The sequence below is a fragment of the Brassica napus genome, chromosome C1, assembly GCF_020379485.1.
Source record: "Brassica napus cultivar Da-Ae chromosome C1, Da-Ae, whole genome shotgun sequence".
Taxonomy (NCBI): Eukaryota; Viridiplantae; Streptophyta; class Magnoliopsida; order Brassicales; family Brassicaceae; genus Brassica; species Brassica napus.
The window spans coordinates 28,847,112-28,871,220 of record NC_063444.1 but is presented as its reverse complement, the minus strand read 5'-3'; the positions used below and the strand labels follow the sequence as shown (position 1 = coordinate 28,871,220).

The following is a 24,109-nucleotide window of genomic DNA, read 5'->3' as shown; positions in this document are numbered from 1 at the left end:
ATCTCCTAGCGGGGACCCAGAGGCCGGTGTCCTGCCTTTGGTCTGGAGGAATTCTATACTTGAGTATTTTTCCCCAATAGCTTGCCCCTTATTGCTCGATTTCGTCATTGAACTCGGGGAATAACCTGTGCACTCAAGTCAACTGATGTTGCTCATTCTTAGCAGGCTTTCCCTAGGCAGGACATCGCTCCAGAAATATTGCTATCCCGGGTTCCGCTCAGGCCGGAGCCCATTCTGAACCAGGGGGAGGACCGGTTCCTTGATAACAGACCGGGGTCTGGCGCTATCTTTCTTGAACCGCTGATGTCTTGTTGAAGATGGAGAAGGTCGGGGCTTTTGACGGTGTCTTGGAGATGGCAGAGCCTGGAGCTTTGGTGATACCCGAAGAGGAGGCCTGAGTACTTGAGCATGACGCATAGAAGCATGTCCGGAAGTTGGCGCGAGTTATGTTGAAAGTCTTGGATGCTTCGACGGATACTCAACTCTTCTTTTGGGAGGTATGTATCTTTTTGTGAATATTCCTTTTTTAGGGAGGATTTCCCATTTATTTCGCAAGGATCAAGTTTCCTTTTTTTTAATGCTTGTCGTTTATGCCAGGGATTCTCTGAAATATTTGAAAACATCCATATTTCCTTTTTTTGGCTCTGCGCGGATGGGTGATCTTGATGTATATAAGGGCTAGCGATATCCTCTAATCGGCCTCAACCCAATTCCAACGCTGACTTCCGGTTGATAAAGATGATTCCCGAACTGCTTGCGTTTTCGTCCTCACTCGTGGTTGGCCGTCCAAGGCCACATCGTCTTTTCACCGATCCTTTCTTATCTCCCATCCCTTCTTGGGGGATGTTCCAGAGGCGGTCCCGATGGCACCCGTGAGACGACACCGTTCTTATTTCTTTGATGATGGTCCCCGCTCCGAGATCCAAGAAGGAGATCTTGCTAATATGCGGAGGAAGTATGCGAATCATCCTTCAGTGGGGATGAGGAGCCCGTCTGAGTTTGAGTGTGCTCCAGATAGAGGAGCAAGTGAGATAGCTATCTATGAAGCATATCTGGAAGCAGGCTTCCGGGGTGTTATCCCTTCCCTTATAGGCGAAGTATCCTCTTTCTTTGGTTTTTGTCCTTCTCAACTTACTCCCCTTACTTTGAGGACTTTAATGTCTATCCAAGTACTTGGGGAACTTCGTGGAGTTTCCGTTGAGGTACACGAGATTCTATACTCGTACTACTTTGCCCCTCTGGTGAACAAAGTAGGGTTCTATCATCGCCGATCCCGCGATGGTACTCCTTTAGTCGAGGAACCTTCGAGTGTATTAGGGGCAACTATCTTTTCGGGGATGGCTAGAGCAATCGATATGTATTTGTGAAGATCTAGGAACCTGATGGCTATCCCACGTCCTGCCGTACTGTCGGTAAGTTCTTTTGTTTGTTCGATCCTTCAGTTTTACCATTTCTTTTGGGTTTCGTTTTTTATTGACGCTTGGTTCTTGCAATCAGACGTGTCCCGTCTGGTTTCCTTTGCTGCAGAAGCGGTAGCGAAGCTTATAATGGGAGTTCCTCGGCTATTTCGATGGGTAATTTTTCTGGTGAGCAATGAGGCCTTGCATCATAGCCGCGTTTGGGGTAAGCCTTCCCCTCTTAGTTTTCACCCGATAGGACTCCATTTTCTTATTTCCTACTTTGCTTTTTCTAGGGAACATGGTTAGGCTCTCGGTGTCAGCCATCTATGATGAGCACATAAGGCTAAAACTCGAAAGAGGCGTCCTCTTTATTCCCCACCGCGAAGATTGGTAAGGGCTCCTTCATTAGTTAATGGCTTATCTTCCACCTCGTCAACAGTTGCTGAAGCCGTACCTAATCACGACCCACTGGTGGATGCTCACCGGAGGTTAATTGGCGAGGTGTTCTTTCTCCGTAGTCAGGTGCAGAACATGATACCTCGGCGGGATCTGTTGATTCGGCAAGTGAAGGCATTGGTCAGATGGAAGCTCATGAAGGAATGGCTGGAGAAGCTAGTGGAACATTGGGATCCTGAAGAAGAGTATCGTCGGCATCTGTTCCTGTTCGGGAGGATCGACCAGCAGTTGGGGAGTTTCTCCCGGGTTGCCACCTCGAGATCCGTTGTGGGGTCGCGATTCTCGGAGGATCCTTCTTTCTGAATGATTTTTGTTTCTGAAACTTTGGCTTTTGTTGAATCTTCTTGTTTTGAATAATGGCTCTTTTCAGCCCCCTTTGGTTTTTGGAATAATCGGCTCTTCATAACTCTCTTTTTATGCACTCTTTCCTATTGCTTTGTATGCTCTGATGGTAGTACTTCGAATTTTTAAGAGGATCTTCTCCGCATGTTTCTCGGTTGGGGTGAAACACGTAGTATATGTTCGGTCCTTATCCTCTTCGTAGGTTAGATAACTGGATCCTGGGAGTGAACCGCTTTTCTTGGGATGCTTCACGAAATTTTGGAGGTCATCTATGGATGTTGGGGTTGCCCCAGACCTGGAGATTACACAGGGACCAGAAGGTAGCTTAGGAACCCGGAGGTTACACCTAGGATCCGAGAGACGGGCTCTGAATATGGAGGTTTCAGTTATTTTTAGAATTATGACTCTTGGAGTCTAGAGATTTTTTTCGTAACCCGGAGGTCACGTAAGGACCCGGAGGTCGTCTGGGAACTCGGAGATTTTCCTTTAGATCGTGAGGTCATATTTGGGACCCGGAGGTCGTAGGGGAACCCGCAAGTTCTCCTTTAGATCCGGAGGCCGTACATGGAACCCAGGGGTCCTTGAGATCGTGATTGGACCCCTGAGGTTGTGATTGGACCCTAAGGTCACATGGGAACCCAAAGGTTCTTAAAGATTTAATGACCGCGACGCGCCTTAGGCTGCACAGAGGTTCTATCTTCTTTATGGAATCGTGTTTGGAACACTGAGGCCAGGTAGGAATCCGGAGGTTCTTCCTCAGATTCTGAGATCTTTGCTGAGAACCCGAAGGCTATCTGGGAACCCTGAGGTTCTTCCTTAGATTTTATACACAGGACCCGAGATCGTACGGGGAATCGTGGATTTTCTCTTTAGATCGCGGGCGTGTATATGGGCCTGGAGTTCCCTTGAGAACCCGAAATATTTGTTTTCGCAAGAACCGTACTCCGCCTCCCTAGGTAAGACTACTACCAGTACCTGTTCGGATTTCGCATTCTGCCGCTTGGAAGCTGGCCACTATCGAGTTCCTATGATGTATTCTACTTCTGCAGGAAGTCACTGACATGCTTAGAGGGTGCTGGTGTGGGGTGTTATGACCCAAGTGCCAGGCTTCGCTGCTTTCCACGTCTAGAGAAGCAGGAATTTAATTGCTCCCTGTATTTCACAGTAATTTTGCAATAATTATATGATGTGTTCCTTTTATTGTGTAGCACGTAGCGTTTTAATAAATGTACTTTTCACAGTGGTACTCTAGGGACCCCGATGTGCCTTAGGATGCACAGGAGTTTTAGGTAGTTTTGACAGCATACTCAGGCTTGCGCATACCCATTCCTGCTTTATGTCTCATACCCATTTTGATTTTTTGTGGACATGCCACTGTGGACGTGCCACTTTTTGATGAGGGTTGGCTAGGATCTGAGGTCTCTGGAAACCTTATCCAGCTCGTATGCCCCTTTAAGTATTGTGATTTTCCTACTGCCCTTATAGTCGGAACTGTTTTATTATAAGCTTTGTTTGCAGATGTTTAGCATACATAGGAGTAGGAAATAAGAATGCTTAAATAGTATATAGTAAGATAATAGAAATCATTGTCCAGAGACCGTAATAAAAATGATAGGCTTTGACGTGTAGGGCGTTTCAGCAGTTGGGTTGTATTTTACCTTTGCTATCTTGCAGCCTGTAGGCTCCTTCTCTCCGCACCTCAATTACCTTATAGGGTCCTTCCCACCCGGGGATGAGTTTCCCTGTCGTTTTTTCTGCTCGTCGTAGAACCCAATCCCCTTGCTGGAAGGTCCTGGTTCTGACTTTCTTGTTGCATGTCCTGGCGACGTCTTGTTGGTAGGACCAGTTTCTTAGCCAAGCGGCCTCTCTCTTTTCGTTGAGTAGGTCGAGGCTCACCGTCATCAGTTCATCGTTCTCTTCTTGAGAGGACTCCGTGCAGTTCTTCCGCCCACTTACCATGGGTACCCTCCAGTCGCTTTTTAAGCATGTTGACCACGGTATTGTTCGTGGATTCCTCTTATACGTTAGACTGAGGGTGTCGGGGTGTGGCGAAGGTAAGCTTTATGCCCCACTCCTTACAGAATTTCTTGAAGTTGTGGTTCGTGAACTGGAGTCCATTGTCGGTGACGATGTCATGCGGGACCCCGAAGTGAGTGATTACGTTGGTCCACAGGAATTTGTGGATCTGTAGGTCCATTATCTGGCAGAAAGCTTCTGTTTGACCGATTTGGAGAATTAGTCAGTGACTACCAGAAGGAAGATCTTATGCCCCGGCGCCATAGGGAATTTCCCCACTATGTCCATGCCCCACTTTCTGAAGGGCCACGGTGAGCTTATGCACTTGAGGTTTTCCGGAGGGAGTTTAGAAACTGGAGCGTGCCTCTGACACTGGTCGCAGTGTTTGGCTTGCTGGTTGGCGTCCGCGCCCATCGTGGGCCAATAGTAGCCTGATCTTCTGGCCCTGAGCAACAGGCTCCTGCCGCTAGAGTGGGATCCATAATCTCCTTCATGTGGTTCTACAAGGATTCTAGCGACTTCTCGAGGTGTAACACATCTCAAATATGGGCTTGAGAAGGATCTCCGGTATAGCTTCTCCTGGGAGATACAATATCTTGCGGCTTGCTTCTTGATTTTTCTGGACTCCTTGCGATCTTCTGGGAGAATGTCATTCTCTAGGTACCGGACTAAGGGGGTCATCCAGGTTTCACACTCTTCGATAGCGGAGACTGTTTCGGATTGGGGTCCTCCAGGGTGGCTGGCCATTGAAGCACGAGCAATGGGATGCTCATCTGGCTATTAGTATCGAGGGCGGACCCCAGATTAGCCAGGGCATCGGCTTGCGAGTTCTGCTCCCTAGGGATTTGAGTGAGCTTGCAACTCTTAAATTTCTTGAAGAGTCGCTGGGCGACCGCCAGATACTGGATCATACTATCGTCCTTTCCTTGGTATTCTCCCTTCACTTGGTTGATTATCAGCTGGGAGTAACCGAAGACCTGGATGTTTTCTGCCCCCATTTGATGGGAGAGTGTTAGCCCTGCGATTAAGGCCTCGTACTCGCCTTTGTTGTTGGTTGCTTTGCAATTGCACCTCACGGCCCTTGAGGCCGTGTTACCTATCGGTGAGGTAAGAACTATTCCTACCCCGGCTCCTCTGGTGTTGCTGGATCCATCAACATGTAGGACCCATTCCTCCTCTTCCTTTGTTTCTCGCCAGAGCTGGGAGCAAGGTAGGGGAGAATTCGGCCACAAAGTGTGCCAGGACCTGGGACTTTATAGATGTGGCTGGTCGAAAAATTACATCTTTGTGAGTACTACTGAACGATGGACAAGACTGGTATTTGTATTGATTTGCAAGTAATAAGGTAGAAAGAGACATTCTATTAGATCAAAGAGCTGGAACTACAACAGTTTTGAGTAAGAACCCTAGTTCTAGCCGCCTAGCTCTAATCTCTAAGTTTCGAAGTGTTGATCCCTTGCTCTAGGGTTTAGGCTCCCCTTATATAGTTGTTTTAGGCCGGCCTTAGTCGGTTGGAGTAGGTTAAACTCTTCCATATTCGGAAATATGGAAGGTTCTCATTATCAGAAGTTTTCCTTTTCCCGGAGGAAGGGGGTGGTCCCTGCGAAAAAAATAATGAGTTACAGAAAGCTCTTGATGAGGTACAAACAGATAATTCTAGGTCTCAGGGGGATATTTTAGAGGTTTTGAGGAAGTTGCAAGATGCATATAAAGATTAAGAGGTGTATTGGCACCAGAAAAATAGGAATACGTGGTACTCATCTGGGGATCTCAATTCAAAATTCTACCATGCTTTGACCAAGCAACGACGGGTCCTTAATAGGATTGTGGGTTTACATGATTCTTTCGGGAATTGGATTACGGAGGATATTGGTGTGGAAAAAGTGGCAGTAGATTATTTCGAAGAGCTTTTTAATACCACTTCTCTAACGGAGTTTGATGACTTCCTCACATAAGTAACACCGGGTATCACTCCTCAAATGAATCAACGACTGCTGAGAGTAGCGACGGAGAACGAGGTTAGAGAAGCCTTGTTTATGATGGACCCATAGAAGGCACCAGGACCGGACAGCATGACAACTCTTTTCTTTCAACACTCCTGGCATATTATTAAGACGGATTTGGTGGACATGGTGAATAATTTTTTGGTTACTGGAATACTGGATCCGAGGTTAAATATTACTAATATTTGTATGATCCCAAAGACGGAGAGGCCTACAAGAATGACAGAACTGAGGCCAATTAGCCGGTGTAATGTTGGGTATAAAATTATCTCGAAGGTTCTGTGTCAGCTGTTGAAGATATGCTTACCTTCCCTCATATCAGAAACCCAGTCGGCATTTGTGCCAGGAAGGTTGATCTCTGATAATATTCTTATATCTCAAGAAATGTTTCATGGATTAAGGACTAATAAGGCATGCCAAGTGTTAGGAGATTTTTGCGTAGGCTCTCTAAGAGTACCATGAAACGATGGATAAGCTGTTTTTTTATGAAGCGTTTGTGTATGTTTCGTGGGGATTTAGCAAGATAATGAAGATATAGGCTTGAAGAGACTTTTATTAGATAGAACAAGCAAGAATAAGCGAGGTTACAAAGTATTAGGTAAGAAACCTAATTCTAGCCGTCTAGTTCTAAAATCTAAGCCTTGGAGAAGTCGATCCCTTGCTTTAGGGATTTAGGAGCTCTTATATAGTCATCTTGAAGTTGGTTTGATTTAGGTTAAACTCTTCCATATTCGGAAAAATAGAATGTTCTCCTTGTCGGAAGTCTTCCATTTCTTGGAAAGGAGGTCGGTCCCTGGGATCGATCCCAGGGTTCCTTTTAGCGGGGACCTGGGGGCCTCAGTCCTGCCTGGAGGCTGGAGGAAATGATACCGGAGTATTTTTCCCCAACAGTTTACCCCTTATTTCTTGATTTCGTCATCGAAGTCGGGGAATAACCTTTGCACTCAAGTCAACTGGGGTTGCTCATTCTCAGTAGGCTCCCCTTAAGCAGGACTCCGCTCCATCGGTCTTGCTGTCCTGGGTTCCACTCAAGCCGAAGCTCATTGTGAACCCAGGTGAGGATCGGTTCCTCTTTATTTAGCCGGAAATTGATAGTAGTTTCTTGAATTTTCTGGAGATGATGAGACTGGAGAGAGTCTCGTTGGAGAGAACCGGAGACTTCGATATGCACTGGACCCCATTGAGCTGGAGAAGTAATGCTGGTAGGGTGGTCCTCAGGGTTCCATTAGTTTCTTGAGTTCCTGAGATTTGGTAGGAAGAGGAAAGGACCCCCCCCCCCCAATACCTCGAGATTCGCTTTCCCGCATGGATTCTCTTTTCGACGCGTGTAAGACATCTTTAGGGTTTTCGATTCTATCTCCCCGTTTTTGCCGCCTGACCTTTTCAATTTCCTTTTCTCTTGCTGCGAAGATTTCTCGCGATCTCCACATTTCAGTTCGAGTCTTCATTCCACAGGTAACATTTTCCTTCTCCTTTTACGCTTGCTTTTAGGCCCTTCCTTCCAACCCTTTTGTTTCTGAGATGAGGGCTGAGTCGGGTCTCTTCCCAGATTCTTCTTCCATAGGTAGTAGAGTTAGATCTAGCAAGGTGAAGGACGTGGTTGCTCCGTTAGAGTGCATGGATTCTTCTGATTCTTCTCTGGATTTGACTGCTGAGGTGGAAGATCCTAAAGCTATCGTTGCAAGGAATGTTTCGCCCGTCGTGGACGGAAACCGGTACCCTCCGATAGGCCCTCCTTTGGTAATAGGGGTTGAGGAGGTCTCAGACTGGAGGGTGAAATATAATCTCCCTGCTGATGTCGTCATCCGAGTGCCAGGTCCAGATGATAGAGTCTCAGATTTTGGTGTGGATGAAGTTCCTGTATACGAAGGTTACTTCGAGTCAGGTTTCAGGGATCGAGTCCCTTCTTTAGTGGCCAAAATATCAGAAACCTTGGAGATTTCCCCAGGTCAATTGAATCCTCCGGCTTGGAGAACTTTGATAGCCCTGCAGAATTTGGGCGATCTCCAAGGGCTCGTAATCGGGGTGGCTGAGGTTTTGTGTTCTTATTCTGTTTCTCCTTTAAGCGGCGCAGAATGGAGGTACTATCTTCGTCCTCGGGCAAGGAGCCTCATGTTAGGGAGGTTCCTAAGAAACAGAGGAAGCGTCTTCCAGCTTTTGCTGGAAACTGGACGGCGAAGTTTGCCTTCATGCGACTTCCAGGATTTTCACCTATATGGCAACTAGAGGGTAGGCTAGTTGTAGGAGACACGAAGGTCTTTTAGGCGAAGAATGTATTGATAGTCTCTTGTTTTCTTGATGCAGATTTACCTCGTGTGGAGTATTCTTCCGGGAAGGAGACCATAGAGCAGGTGTTGAGGCTTCCTATCGAGTGATGCCATATTCTTTTTCTCGTAAGCAAGGCGGCATTAAAGCGTTGCAGCATCTGGGGTAAGTCTTTCACTCTCTTTCATTTTTCCCTTATAGTCATTGACTGGATTCACTTTTGTATTTTAGGTGAGATGTTAGGATCCAAAGGTGACGAGGCGTTAGCGGAGTTCAAGAAGGCTTTTGAGGTGATGTCTACGAGGAAATCCACTCCCAAGCGAGCTGCCTCTGTCGAGGACGACGTGGTTCAGTTTCTCAGGAGCAGCAAACGTCTGGCGGTTACCGCTACTGCTCCTTCCTCTTCTAAGAAGAAATGCAAGGCGTCGGGCTCTTCTCCTTCTGCCTCTTATGACTGGGCCACAGTGCTTACCAACCTTAACACAAAGGTATTTTCTTCGACTCCCGTGCTGGCATCAGAAGAGGATTCCTCCGTGGCCATTCAATAACTCCAGGGTGACTTGCTTCAGGTAATGCTCCATGTGACTTTTTGATCTGTTGGTTCTGGTTATTGATTAGATCTGATGGGCAGGTGGCGTCTCAATTGTTCCATCTCGGGGAGAGGATGGTAGGTGCGGCTTCCACGAAACCCGAGATGGATGCTCTGGTCTCCCAGCTGCGCAAGGAAATGGGTGTTGTTCTAGCCAAGGATAAGGAGATTAAGGCTTTCAGGCTCAAGGTGAGGAACCAGGAGGCAGCAGGAGAAGTGGCAGCAGGAGAACTGGCAGCAACAGAGAATATCTCTCTGAGGGGTCAGCTGAAGAACAGGGAGGAGGAGTTGAACGATCTGAAGGATACTGCAGAGATCTTTGAAGCAGAGAAGGCGATGGCGGTGAATGGTGCCAAGGTCGCGGCTCGATGAGAGCTGATGCGGGAGTGGCTCAATCGCCAGACCGACAGTTGGGATTCCTGGAGCAGTACAAAATGGTTAAGATCACTGAGGCCGAGCTTCTAGGGCTCCCCACTCCTTCCTTTGAGGGTGTACTGCAGGTCCCTGGCGACGTGGAGGCGGAGAAGACGCCAGAGCACGCTGCTGATGACCCTCCTGCCAACTGATTTCAATCTCTATCCACTGAACTCTTGACCCCATGAAGGAGTTTATTTTGTAACTGCCCTCGGTGAGGGTTTAAGACTTCGAATTAGGCCCTTGTGCCTTTTTTATTTTGTTGTGTTTGAACAATGGCCCTGCTGTGGCTTTTTAAGAATGCTTTTCGGGTTTGCATCTCTCTCTATCCTTCCTCACGGGGTCCTTTGAACTTGGAGTCCTTTAGGTCCATAGGTTTCGTGATTTGCTCTGATCTTCGTGACCATATCACTCGAGGTTCTTTTAACTGCTCTTGGTGCTGATTTCTTCGAGGTGGTCTTAGCTAGGATATCGCATTGCCCTTGGGACTGACTGCATGAGTATCCTGAGATGAATTTCTCGAAATCCCTTATAGAACCTAGGCCGCTTGGGCTTGAGATCTTGAGGTCGTCTAAGAGCTCGTGGACTTTGGGTGCTGAGATTCCCTGGAACCTTCGGACCTTGAGACTCTTGGCTGGTCCTCTATGTCTCGGACCCTTGGGCCTCTTTTTTTTGGACCCTAGGATCGTTTGGGGAACTGATGAGTTCAGGACCCGGAGGTTGTTTTTTAAGGAACTCGTGGGTTCGGGACCCTGAGGCCTTTTTGAGCCCGTGGTTCTTTATCAGAACCCGGAATATTAGTTTTAAGGGACCGTATTCTGCCATCTTAGGCGAGGCCACTACCGGTACCTGTTGGGATTTCGTATTCTGCCGCTCGGAAGCTGGCCACTATCGAGTTCCCGTGCTGCACGCTGCTTCTGCAGGAAGCCACTATCATACTTAGAGGGTGCTGGTATGGGTGAAAACCCAAGTGCCAGACTTTGCGGCTTTCCACATCTGGAGAAGCAAGATATTATAGGGTGCTCCCGGACTTTTGCACTTTTGCTCCCTGCTATCACAGTACTTTTGCAATTATACCTTGTGTCCCATGTATTATTTAGCATGTAGCGTTTTAATACAAGTACTTTTAATGTTGGGGTATTTATTTAGTTTGGGACTCCGATATGCCTGATGCTATACAGGGGTTTTAGGTAGTATTGACGGTATACTCGGGCTTGCGCAGACCCACTCCTACCTTATGTCTCATACCCGTTTTGTTTTTCTGTGGTCGTACCTCTTTTCATTGAGGGTTGGCCAGGATCGGAGGTCGCTTGGACCTGATCCAGCTCGTTTGCCCCTTTAAGTATTATGGTATTCCTACTACTCTTTTATAGTCGGAACTATTTTATTACATAAGCTTTTGTCCAGAGACGTTTCAGCGTACATAGGAGTAGGAAAACATAATGCTTAAATAATAAATAAGTAATAAAAATCATGGTCCGGAGACCGTACAAACCATCAGCTTGCGAGGTACCCCGGTGGTTAGGCCATGTTTTACCTTTGTTATGTAGCCCGTAGGCTCTGTTTCGCTGTTTTGGATGAGTGCCCCTGATGGAGGATTCCTCTTTCTTGCTGCGGTCCCTGGCGGCACTCCGTGGTCGGGACCATGACCGAAATTTGTCTCGTCCCCCAGCTTCTGTAGATTTTCTTGTTATTGGGGATCTGCGGCCAGTGTTTCCTGGTGATGAAGGTTCTCAGCACGGCCATGAGATGTGTAGTCGCATTCATCCACTAGAGCGACCAGATTTGAAGAACTTTGGCTTGGCTAGGTATCACCATTTTGCGTTGGCGGGGTACCCTCTGCCCCAGATCCGTCCGGTATGATTTCAGAGGAGGTCTCCTCATGGTGCTCATGCCCCCACTTTTTCATTTGCGAGATCATCGGTTGATAGCTGATGAGATCCTTGGTGGGATTATCTATGCGGGGTGGAGGACGGGGATCTTGTGAGATCCATGTCTTCTGAGCAGGTACCGCTTTGGAGGACCTCGAGTGAGACCATGTGAAGCGGTCGATATCGGTCCTCAGGGGGTCCTTCACATGATTCGGGGTCTGCGTCCTCTGAACCGACCGCCATTCGCTTGTCTTCTTGACCTCTGGTCCCTGAGTTCGCGGGACCTGAGGTCTCTTCTGTAATTGCTATAAGACCTTGGTTTTCCCTTTAAGGTGGTCTGGTAGCAGGATCGAGAGTTCTCCTGATCTCCCTTGATTATTTTGATGCCCCAGGGCGTAGGGAACCGATATACCATGGATTTGACCCATTTTCTATATATTATATATTCTATCCTATTAGGTATGTTTTCAAGTTCAGCAGTATCTTGGAGTAAAATGATGATTATGGAGCATTTAGGAGCTTAAAAGAGATTTCATCCGAGCTGACCATTAGAGGTCGATACGAAGAAGAAGCAATCGTTCGATGCACATCCAGTGCCGTCGATTGATACAGAAGAGTAGCCTCGACGATTGAAAATTATGATCGATCGATGTACATCATGTACCATCGATCGATGTCGAGACGCGAGATGCGCGACTTAGTTCCAGCCGACTTTAAACTCAAGGCTTCACCAAATTACCAGATTATCCCAGACGAGTTTTTAATCTAATAGTTATATACTTGCCTAAGTGTGAGGAGACAAAGTGATTTTAGCCACCATTGTATTCTTACTTTTAGCAAGAGAGAGAGAGAGTTTTAGGAGAGAAAATCATAGAGAGATTTGTGATTGGAACTCCATTGATTCATCTATTCTATTCTATGCAGTTTTTATCTATATTTTGTGTCATGAATTGCTTTGCTATGTCTGAGTAGTTTACTTGTTACATTCAGGGTTCAAATAGGTTAGAGGGATTAGCTCCAACTATAGATTTGCTGAGTTGTGATATTCATTGATTGATTGTTCTTAATGCTTGTTTTAGCCTTGCTAACTAGAACATGTACCTAGGAATTTGCATGTGTCAAGCATCCTTGATCATTCTGTCCTGAATCTAATCTGTCATGCTAGGACTGCTAGAGAGAGCGAACCGCTAATCTAGGAGACTAGTGAGCATTATCAACCCGCACCTAGGGCTTAGCTAGAAGCTATCGATCGATATTGTCTTCTGACAATCAATCGATATTGCGAAAGGTGTATCAATATAGGATCATCGATCGACACTTTCTTGTGATCAAAAGACGACAGTTGAGATCCAAGATCTAATTAGTTAACCAGTGAAATATTTCCATCGCTGATCACTGTGATTAAGGAGTTGAACTCTAATATATCATGCATGCAACTGTTAGGCATCTATAGGATTATAATCTCTAACACCTGAATAGAAACCCTGCATCTAATATATTCCAATAAAGTTACACCCCCAATCATCTTGTTAGTCGAGCAATAGACTTGCTCAATTAGGATTGCTATTTACTTTTAAACCATAAAACAACAAACACCTAGAATTAATAACCTGACTAGATTTAATAGTTTCCCTAGCTCCTTGTGGATTCGATCCCTAAGTACTGCAACTGAACCTCTTATTTGAGAGAGTAATTCACTCCTTAGGGTAATTTGAGTGGTATCAAATTTGGCGCCGTTGCTGGGGAGCTTTGATCGCCATTAGATTTAGTGTTATTGATTCTTATTCTTTTCTCTACCCCCATTCTGACACAAAAATTTTTCTTGTCTTTTCAGGTGCATGCCCAGCAGTACCAGAAGCAACAAGGACAAACACCTGCTATTCTCAGAAGATCCTGCTCATTTGGAACGCACGATCCGCAAAGACCAACGTTCCACATCGCTCGACGTAGCAGCTTTCATGTCGACTGATTCTCGCACCCAACCGTTGACCGACATCTGACCTTCATCGTCGACCGATCTACATCGTTCGACATCGATCGATACTACACCGCGTACTTCGATCGATCATCAGTCGCGAAACATGGTTGCGATTGTTATTCTCAGGCAGGACGAGAATGGAAACCTGTATGACCAGGATGGTCATCTGCGTAATGCAACAAGTCAAAAACTAGACGCTCAGGGGAATGTAATCCCTGATACTGATGCTACAGGAGCTTCCCAACCTGTAGAAGAGGCTGCTCGACCAAGGGCACTGGCTGACTACAATCGTCCAGTTGAGTACTACGCCAACATATCAGCTATTTGACTTCCAGAGATTCAGAAGCAGAATTTTGAGCTGAAGACTCAGTACTACACACTCGTGTCGCAGATACCCTACTCTGGGTTACCGCACGAGCATCCTATGGACCATCTGGAGAGGTTCGAGGATCTTATCTCTGCTATTCGTTTGGATGGAGTCCCCGAGGACTACTTATTGTGCAAGCTCTTCAAGTATTCTCTGACTGGAGAAGCGATGCACTGGCTTAAGCAGCTACCCACAGGATCTCTAACATCCTGGGCCGACATCAAGAATGCTTTCTTGCGAAACTTCTTCGATGAGGCACGCGCTGAAGACTTGAGGAGAAAAATCGCTACATTCGCGCATGAGACTGGAGAGTCTTTCAAAGATGCGTGGATCAGATTCAAGTTCTTCCAGCGAGACTGTCCACACCACGGATTCAACGAAGTGCAACTACTGAGCACTTTCTTCAGAGGTATCGCCTTGAGGTATCAGATGGCTCTTGATACAGCTATCGAGGGAAACTTCAACACCAGGAATCCGGTGGAGGCTGTGAGACTGATAGAAAATCTAGAAAACAGCAGCAGCACCAAGAACACTGACTTTGAGAGGAAGAAGTCTGTTGCATCCCTAGGGAAGGAGCAGATGGACGAAGCTAGAGCAAAGTTAGATGTGGTTCATGAGCTTCTTAGGAAGCAGGTCTGCTCAGTTGAAGGAGAAGAAGTTGTAGACATGGAAGGAGAAGAAGATGTGAACTACATTGGAGGTACTGGATTTCAGAGGTCTGGAAACCAGGGTGGAAACAGACACTTCTTTGGAAATGGTCAGAGGAGTAACCAGAGTTCACAGTTCCAGAAACCTTTCAGCAACAACAGCAGAGGCTATGGAAACTCATTCTACTAGAATCCACCACCACAGACTCAGGAAAGCAAGATTGAAGCGATGCTTGACAGAGTTCTGGAAGGACAACAACAACTCACTGTGGATTTCAATGGGAAGATAGATTCCGCCTACAACAGTCTGAACACAAGAATTGAGACCTTAGGGACTCAGGTTAGGAAGCTTGAAATGCAAGTGGTTCAGATTGGAGACACCGTGAAGAGGCAAGAAGCCTTGGCTAGAGAGGCAGCAGTTGGGAAAGCAAAACACCACGTAAATGCCATCATAGATGATGATTTCTGGCAAGTGGTGAAGCATGAGAAGCTTGGAGAAGGAGACTTCGAAGTTGAAGGCTCCATGAGTTTCGGCGGATCACATTGGTGTCGACCGACGTCAATGGATACACATCGCTAGACAGACCATGACGAAGATCGATCGACAGATTACTCTAAACATTAATCAGCGTCATTTGCTAAATCGACTGCGGAGTGTAGTGCAGTTCGAATCATGACTCATGAGGAATTCGCAGAAAAACATCCTCACCCACCCTCCCCTTTCTACGTCAAAATAGATCGACCGCATGAGCCAGCAGTCGACCGACAGAGAGAGACCAATATCGATCGACCCCCCTCACCACCCATCGATCGACGGGCACCTCTCACCTACCGAGTGCGGTTACCATCTATTGATAATGACCGAATCAACGCACTCAGACCACCACCTAAACCTTTAGCAAACCCACCAGAACCTACAACCAACCCTTCAGACACTACACCAGAGCCTTTGCAAGTTGATGAGGCAACTGAAGGAAGAAGGTTAAGGAAAAGGAAGGAGAAGATTCCTAAGAACCTTAAGAGGGAAGCTAATGAGAAGGAGATGGATGGTTTCACTAAGAGAGTCCTCAGAATCCAAGTGGAGAAACCTTTTGATGAAGTTTATTTCACACACCGGTTGTGGATGTTCTTCAGAGAGACTAAGGAGACTAAGGAGGACATTAGGAGAATGTTTCATCATGTCATGGAAAGGATGAAACTAAGGATCACATTGAAGAAGAAGAGTGATCGTGGGAAGTTTGCAATACCATGTGTGGTGAAGGGTATTGAATTTCCCTATGCACTTTGTGACACATGAGCATCAGTCAGCATACTATCTAAGGTTATGGCAGACCAGCTGGGTCTGAAAATAGAACCCTCATCAGAATCTTTCACTTTCGTGGACCTTTCATAAAGAAGCTCAGGAGGCATCATAAGAGACCTTGAGGTACATATTGGTAATGCCCTTGTCCCAGTAGATTTTCATGTCCTGGACATCAAGCTTAACTGGAACTCTTCACTTCTGCTTGGAAGAGCTTTCCTTGCTACAGTAGGAGCTGTATGTGACATGAACACCAACAGATTGTGTCTAACACTGATAGATCCAGACGTCCACTATGACCCAGTTCGAGTTGTGAGACAACAGGTCAACCTCGTGGAGCTTGGAAATGATCTTGGCTACATTGCAGCATGCTTTTGTGGAGCAGAGTACGAAATAGAGTACTCAGAGTCGATCGACACTCACATTGCGTCATCGATCGATTCCAATGTGTCACCGACGACCGATGAACACTATCCCACGTCGCTCGACGGGAAGCATCCGGTTGACCACTTCACGTTACCAGGTCAGTGTTATCCAAACTTTTCCTTTCAACAACCCAACAAAAGAGGACGTGATGACTATTCCATAGGCAGTTGGGCAGACAGTGGATTCCATGAAAGTTTTGCAGTAGAGACTGTAATTCCTTCATCTAATGAGGATCCTACTGAGGAGTATGATGAGGATTACTGGAAGGAAAGAGCTATAGAGATTGCTATGCAGGATGATAGATATTCAAGCCATGCTTTCAACAACACGTCTCCACCATTGATCGACAGAGTCTACTCAGCATCGGTCGATACCCACCCTCATCCAGCAAAACGATCTTATGCATCGATCGATACCACACCTGGTACATCGATCGATATTAAAGCCGCTGCCTTAAAAAAGCAGAAAGGGAATATTTCAATCCCAAGTAGGTTTACCAACACCTATATAAGGAGTTTTCCACCCCAGATAACTTATCACGACACAGAAGCAAAAAAAAAGATGAATGCTCTCACTAACCAATCAGAAGGAACATCAAGGAAGAGCATTCGATCCAAAAATCCTAATTCAGCAGACAAACGTCTACCATCGATCGATACCCCAGTATCAACAACGATCGATTCTCATTCTAAACCTAAACTTTCTTTATTGACTAAGAAGAATATGAGTATTGATTACGGTTTTCTAACTCCTGATGAATTTGGTATTTTCAGGGACCCAGATGGCTATGCAAGAGCTATGGATGGAAGGCTTCTACAAGTATCTAGAGAGGACATAGCAGACATTCTTCAGGTGGCCAATGGACCAGACAACTTTTTTATTCAGCAGCGCGGCATTCCAGACAACATTCCAGCTGTTCCAGACGAATATCCAAGGGCCGACACAACAGAAATTGATTCACACCAATCGTGCCGACCAGTTGGCCAAGCATCGATCGACAAGGTTGCTCCTACATCGTTCGACTAGGTAACACCAATGTCGCTCGACAAGGCACCTTCACCATCGATCGACAGACGTTACGAATTGGACATCGCGCTTATGACATCTATGGAGCCAGAAAGTTCAGATGGGAACAGAAGGACGAATATGGTGTCTACAGAGATGAGTCTGGATATGCAAGGAGCATAGCTGGTGAGATGATCCCTGTTACCAAGGACAACATCAGAAAAATTCTGGAGAGAGCATACCTATTTGAAGAGAGTCACTTATGTCTTCCAGAACATGCCATTTCTTTCACACCTACAAAACTGGCACCAGTGATCTACACCAAGGATGAGATTAATGAGATGGTGACTGGTATCTGTGGAGCTCAGGAAAAGCTAGGAGATGAACTCAAGACATTGGTAGATGACACTTATCAGCCTTTGGAGGTTACAATGAGATTTTCAGAAGTATGGCAGAGATGAGGACAGAGATTGAGAGAATGCAGCACAACCTTGAGAAAGAAGCTACGACATCACCATCGATCGACGCCAACAAAGCAACATCGATCGACGTCAAGCCACAAACATCCCAGATTCCTGCAGAACCGGAAAGTTTGGCAAAGAAGAAGCATGAATGAGAGATCGTATACATCAACACGGGGATTAACGACGTATACAACCCTCTCAAAAACAACGCGGACTGGTTAAGCACGAGAATTGATCTGCTACAGCAAGATTTGGATACCATTCGCAAGAAGGATCCACAACCAACCACATCGATCGATATCTGCACCATCACATCGATCGACAGCAAGTTCACAGCCATGGAAGATAGGTTACAAACCTACAAGGATATGCACGACCGTTTCACCTCACCTATCAGAGGGACATTGGCAAACCTACGGAACCTATCGATCGATGTTGAACCTTCTTCCTGAAAATCATGTTGATCATTAAGCTTGCCAATTTCCCTCTTGGACACCTTGTCTACATAGATGATGAATGTCCATAGGGACATTGGCAAGCTTAATGATCAACATGATTTTTAGGAAGAAGGTTCAACATCGATCGATAGGTTCCATAGGGCATCCCTCGACGGCAAGAAACCTACAGAACATCTTCCCTACACAACAGCAGAAGTTGATCAGATCACATCAAAGCTTTACACAGCTCTAGACACCATGGAGGAACGACTTGAGAAGTAGTGTGATGACATCTACTTTCCATTCAACGTCAGACTCAGTGGACTGGATAGCCAAACAGAGTGGTTACAGAAGGAAGTCAAAGCCATTCAGAGGCAGCTCGCTTCTCAACACCAGATATCAGCGTCGATCACCAGAAAACGCTCCAAGTCGATCGATAGTAAGGCACCAGCATCGACCGATAAACACTTGGTCGCATCGATTGATACCACGTCTACACCAGACGACGAGCAGCTGATACAAAACAAAATGGAGTCAATGCATGAGGAACTGAACGAGCTATCAGCATACGCCTACGACAAGATAGGATGGCATCAGTTCAGCATTGAAAACATCCTAGAAAGGCTACATAACATCTCAAATGCAATACAGAAGATGGATGAGAGATGGACCAGAAATGATGAGGCCACAAGAAGTTTCATTGCAGCTTAGTCCAGAATGTGCAGAGATGAGGTGGATGCTTGTTTCCCAAAAAGTAGCTGTCTTTCCACCAATTAGCCACATACCTCCACAGTCAAGCTAAATGACTATAACAAAGCGCTGAGTGGGAGGCAACCCAATATTCGGTAAATTTAATTGGTTTTCTTAATTACTAGTATTTACTTTCGTTTTCATTCTTTCAGATTTATTGCAAGACCCAAGTAGGATGATTACCAACATATCGACCGTGGACGAGACGTCGACTTCAATCGACCTACAATCACATACGACGATCGATGCATATCGATGCACATCGATCGATTCCCACTCCGGACAGGTTTATCTTCCTAACTTGTTACATTGAGTACTTATGATTTATTTCCACTATAACTCCGACTGTGTTACACTAGGACAGTGTAATTTAAGTCTGGGGGGAGGTTTACTGATATTATTTATTCTAATTCTTATAAAAGGATTTTAATAAAGTTATGCTTAGCTATGTGAAAGGGACTATGATCTTATTATTGATTTATACTTGAATGTCTAACCACTCTTTAGCACCATTCTAGATTTACTGATTGCAGATAGTACTAAAGATGCTAAAGTGGATCAACCTGTCAACTATGCACACTTGCCTTGATTGTTTGAAGGAACCAAAGATGACCTCCAACACTAAACCTGACATAATCGCTTGTCTTGGGGCTTGGTATACATAGGATCAGATTCTTTAGACAAGTCTGGAAGGTAACGCCTTGTGTAGATTCATTTATCACATTTCCTCTCTCTATTTTCGACCCTAGAGTAGTTAGTTTTTATCAAAAAAAAAAAAAAAAAAGTCTGAAATTTATTACTTAATTAGGACTTAGGATCTAGTTTGGAGAAGTCTGAACAGGACTTGGTGGCTAAAACCATTAAGGCTTGATTCATAAAGATCAAAATAAAAAAATTCGAACGGGACTTGGAGGCGGCAATCTTGAAGGCTCGCTTCACAAAGAATTCTTGGATATAGGTCAAACAGAAGTGAACATGGCTTAGTGGCAACCACCATTAAGTCTTGATTAATGGAAGTCTGTCCAATCTTGGTCACTGATCCTGCAATGGAAGCAGACTTTGACTCAAGAGAGAAATTAGAAACTAACTTTTACCTGCAGTTCCAGATACTTGTCTGAAAATCCTTGCATCCTGTGATCGACACTCCCAAGGTAAAGCATGCACTTTTATATTTATGCTAAGAAATGAGGTTAGTACAGGGGAATGTCAGACAGGATTTACAGAGTTGTAGACTAGTTGAATTTGGTTGCTAAGCTACGATATTGCATAATGTGCTTTTGTTATTAGGACTTTTATATGTGGTTCGCGAAATTGTAGAGGTGATGATTTCTATGTTTTAAATCTGTGAGTCCCTGCTGTTTTCAAACCTCTTTCAGAGAGATTTCCTGATATACCATGGATTTGATCCATTTTCATCCATGGTATATAAGTGTTTTACTATCTATATATTATATATTCTATCCTATTTGGTATGTTTTCAGGTTCATCAGTATCTTCGAGTAAAGTGATGATTATGGAGCATTTAGGAGCTTAAAAGAGATTTCATCCGAGCTGACCATTAGAGGTCGATACAAAGAAGAAGCAATCATTCGATGCACATCCAGTGCAATCGATCGATACAGAAGAGAAACCTCGATGATTGAAAAATATGATCGATCGATGTACATCATGTACCATCGATTGATGTCGAGACGTGAGATGCGCGACTTGGTTCCAGCCGACTTTAAACTCAAGGCTTCACCAAATTACATGATTACCTTTGACGAGTTTTTAACCTAATAGTTATATACTTGCCTAAGTGTGAGGAGGCAAAGAGCTTTTAGCCACCATTGTATTCTTACTTTCAGCAAGAGAGGGAGAGAGTTTTAGGAGAGAAAATCATAGAGAGATTTGTGATTGGAACTCCACTGATTCATCTATTCTATTCTATGCAGTTTTTATCTATATTTTGTGTCATGAATTGCTTAGCTATGTCTGAGTAGTTTACTTGTTAGATTCAGGGTTCAAATAGGTTAGAGGTATTAGCTCCAACTATAGATTTTCTGAGTTGTGATATTCATTGATTGATTGTTCTTAATGCTTGTTTTAGCCTTGCTAACTAGAACATGAACCTAGGAATTTGCATGTGTCAAGCATCCATGATCATCATGTCCTGAATCTAATCTGTCATGCTAAGACTGCTAGAGAGAGATAACCGCTGATCTAGGAGACTAGTGAGCATTATCAACCCGCGCATAGGGCTTAGCTAGAAGCTATCGATCGATATTATCTTCTGACAATCGATCGATATTGCGAAAGGTGTATCGATCGATATCGATATAGGATCATCGATCGACACTTTCTTGTGATCAAAAGACGACAGTTGAGATCCAAGATCTAGTTAGTTAACCAGTGAAACATTGCCATCGCTGATCACTGTGATTAAGGAGTTGAGCTCTAATATATCATGCATGCAACTGTTAGGCATCTATAGGATTATAATCTCTAACACCTGAATAGAAACCCTGCATCTAATATCTTCCAATAACGTTACACCCCCAATCATCTTGTTAGTCGAGCAATAGACTTGCTCAATTAGGATTGCTATTTACTTTTAAACCATAAAACAACAAACACCTAGAATAAATAACCTGACTAGATTTAATAGGTTCCCTAGCTCCTTGTGGATTCGATCCCTAAGTACTGCAACTGAACCTCTTATTTGAGAGAGTAATTCATTCCTTAGGGAAATTTGAGTTGTATGAGGAACTTCACCATTTGATGAAGGGTTGAAGGGACTGCTCCCATGTCATGAATCCAGGGTTGTCCTAGGATCATGTTGTATGCTGATTGACAGTCGACGGCCAGGAACTTGGTAGACATGTTGATCCCTTCAGCGTATATTGGGAGAGTGATCTCTCCGGCCGTTTGCTTGACTTCACCGCTGAATCCAATGAGTGGAGTTATTTTGCGCATCAGGGCACTCTCCTCCAGCCCTAGGTCCTGGTACGCAGTCTGGAAGATGATGTTGCTGGAGCTACCGTTGTCCACTAGTATTCCTTTCACCAAGCAGTTTGCTACGGTGAGTGAGATAACCAGAGCATCATGGTGGGGAGCCAGGATCCTCTTCTGCTCCTTGGCTGTGAAGCTTATCTCTCATTCTCTTTGGTTTGGTCGTCTCCAGGCCGTGCTTGGCGTTGCGGGTGCTTTTCTTGGCAGCTGCATGGCTCACGCCACTTATTTCTGAGCCTCCAGATATGACATGGATCACTCGGTCCTGGCGAGGTGGCGAGGCGGGTATAGCTCCAGCGGATTTCACCGACACCTCTTTATTTAGATGGTTCTTGGATTTTTCTGAGAGGAATTCCCGGAGATGCCCCTTTTGGAGTAGTTCATTGACCTCGATCCTTAGAGCGACGCAGTCTTCAGTTTTGTGACTGTGGTCGCGATGGAAGTCGCACCAGAGGCCAGGGTTCCGGAACGAGTCAGGTGCCTTCATCTTTTGAGGCCACTTGACCTGTTGGCCCATCTACCTCAAGACGTTGACTAGCTCTGGTGTAGATATCAAGATGTCGGGCCAAGTGGATACCGACATTCCTTCTTCCTTTTCCAGGGGTCGGTACTGGAACCTGCCCCGGTTTCTATTCGCGGAGTCCTTGGTTGCTCTTTGGGAGGATCTTTCATCCCAATTTCCTTGATTTGATCGGGCTGACTTTTGGTCCTGCTTCGGCTGGGCTTTAGTGCGGCTAGCGACGTCTTCTTCCCACTTCATTTGCGCCTAGGCTCGGGATAACACGTCTTCCATGGTCTTGCAGGGATACATGGTTAATTCTTTGTAGAGGCCCCCGTCTGGAAGCAGGCCCCTTTTGAAGGCAGAGATCGCGGTAGGGATGCTGCACTCGGGAACTGCCACTTTCTCTTGCTTGAAGCGGGCTATGAAGTCTCGCAGGGGTTCTACCCGATGCTGAAGAATCTCGTAGAGACCGTCTGAAGTCTTCTCCAGGCTCCTACTACTTGCGAATTGCTCCATACAAACTTTTCGCTGAGGCTCGCGAAAGAGGATATGGACCTGGTGGGTAGGTTGATGAACCATTGTTAGGCAGGTCCGTTAAGAGTGGAGCCAAAACCTTTACACATTGTAGCTTCGCGGGACACTTTTGGAAGTGCAATCGCGAGCAACCGCTGCTTGTACTGAGCGATATGATCGTCGGGGTCGCCTGTACCGTCGAACATCTTTATGTTGGGGAAGGAAAAATTCCTAGGCATCTCGACCGAGGAGATTCCTTCCACGAAGGGAGTATCGGCATAGGAGTCCAGGTTATTCCTTCAGATTGGGGGGGCTACTCCTGGTAGGCGTTCCACCATGGATTGCATGGCATCGAATCTCTTGGAGAACATCTGCTCGAGGTAGGCAGTCATGGAGGACTCTGTCGCTGATATCTTCTCAGGTGTCTCCTTATCATATTCTAGCTCGGAATCACTCTCCTCCAGGTTATGGACTCGAGGATTCTCAGCCCCTTCACGCGTTGCCCCGGCTACGCCTGACGCAGGAGGTGGATCGGTCGCACCTTCTCTGGAGTTAGGAGTGTTTAGATTCCCCATAGGTCGAACCTGGGTGTTGAAACGACACTTTATGTTGCCTGTCGTGTTGCGGGCTTGGTTTTGATCCCGGAGGACCGTATTCTCCGACTGCAACTGGCTGAGCTTTTCGGCACTTTGCTCCAGCTGTTTGGATTCTTCGTCAAGTTTCTCCTTCAGACTCTGGACTTCTAAAGAGAGGTTGGGGTTTTCCCCGGTTGCTTCTCGAGTTTGATTCATCTCGGTTATTAGGCTCTGCATGCCGTCAACTTGCTTCTGGAGTTCAGCTACTCTTTGGGCATCATCGGATGGCTCGTTATGCTCGTCCACCGTCATCGTCACGTAGTTTGATTACTCCCCTCCTTCTAACGCCAAACTGTTAGGGGATTTTTGCGTAGATTCTTTTAGAGTACCATAGAACGATGGATAAGCTGGTTTTTTATGAAGTGTTTGTGTATGTTTCGTGGGGATTTAGCAAGATAATGAAGATATACGCTTGAAGAGACTTTTATTAGATAGAACAAGCAAAAATAAGCGAGGTTACAAAGTATTAGGAAAGAACCCTAATTCTAGCCGTCTAGTTATAATCTCTAAGCTTTGGAGAAGTCGATCCCTTGCTTTAGGGATTTAGGAGCTCTTATGTAGTCATCTTGAAGTCGGTTTGATTTAGGTTAAACTCTTCCATATTCGGAAAAATGGAAGGTTCTCCTTGTCGGAAGTCTTCCATTTCTTGGAAGGGAGGTCGGTCCCTGGGATTGATCCCAGTGTTCCTTTTAGCGGGGACCTGGGGGCCTGGGTTCTGCCTGGAGGCTGGAGGAAATT

The 24,109-nt window shown here is 45.6% G+C and overlaps 1 non-coding gene and 1 pseudogene across 1 annotated transcript; one reads left to right on the top strand and one right to left on the bottom strand.

Moving 5' to 3' along the window:
• The window catches only part of LOC106441591, a 54,489-nt pseudogene that overhangs the window by 7,785 nt on the left and 22,595 nt on the right, over positions 1-24,109 (top strand).
• On the bottom strand, positions 13,968-14,075 carry LOC125581157. The gene has a single exon (XR_007318868.1). It is a non-coding gene; the product is annotated as a small nucleolar RNA R71 (small nucleolar RNA).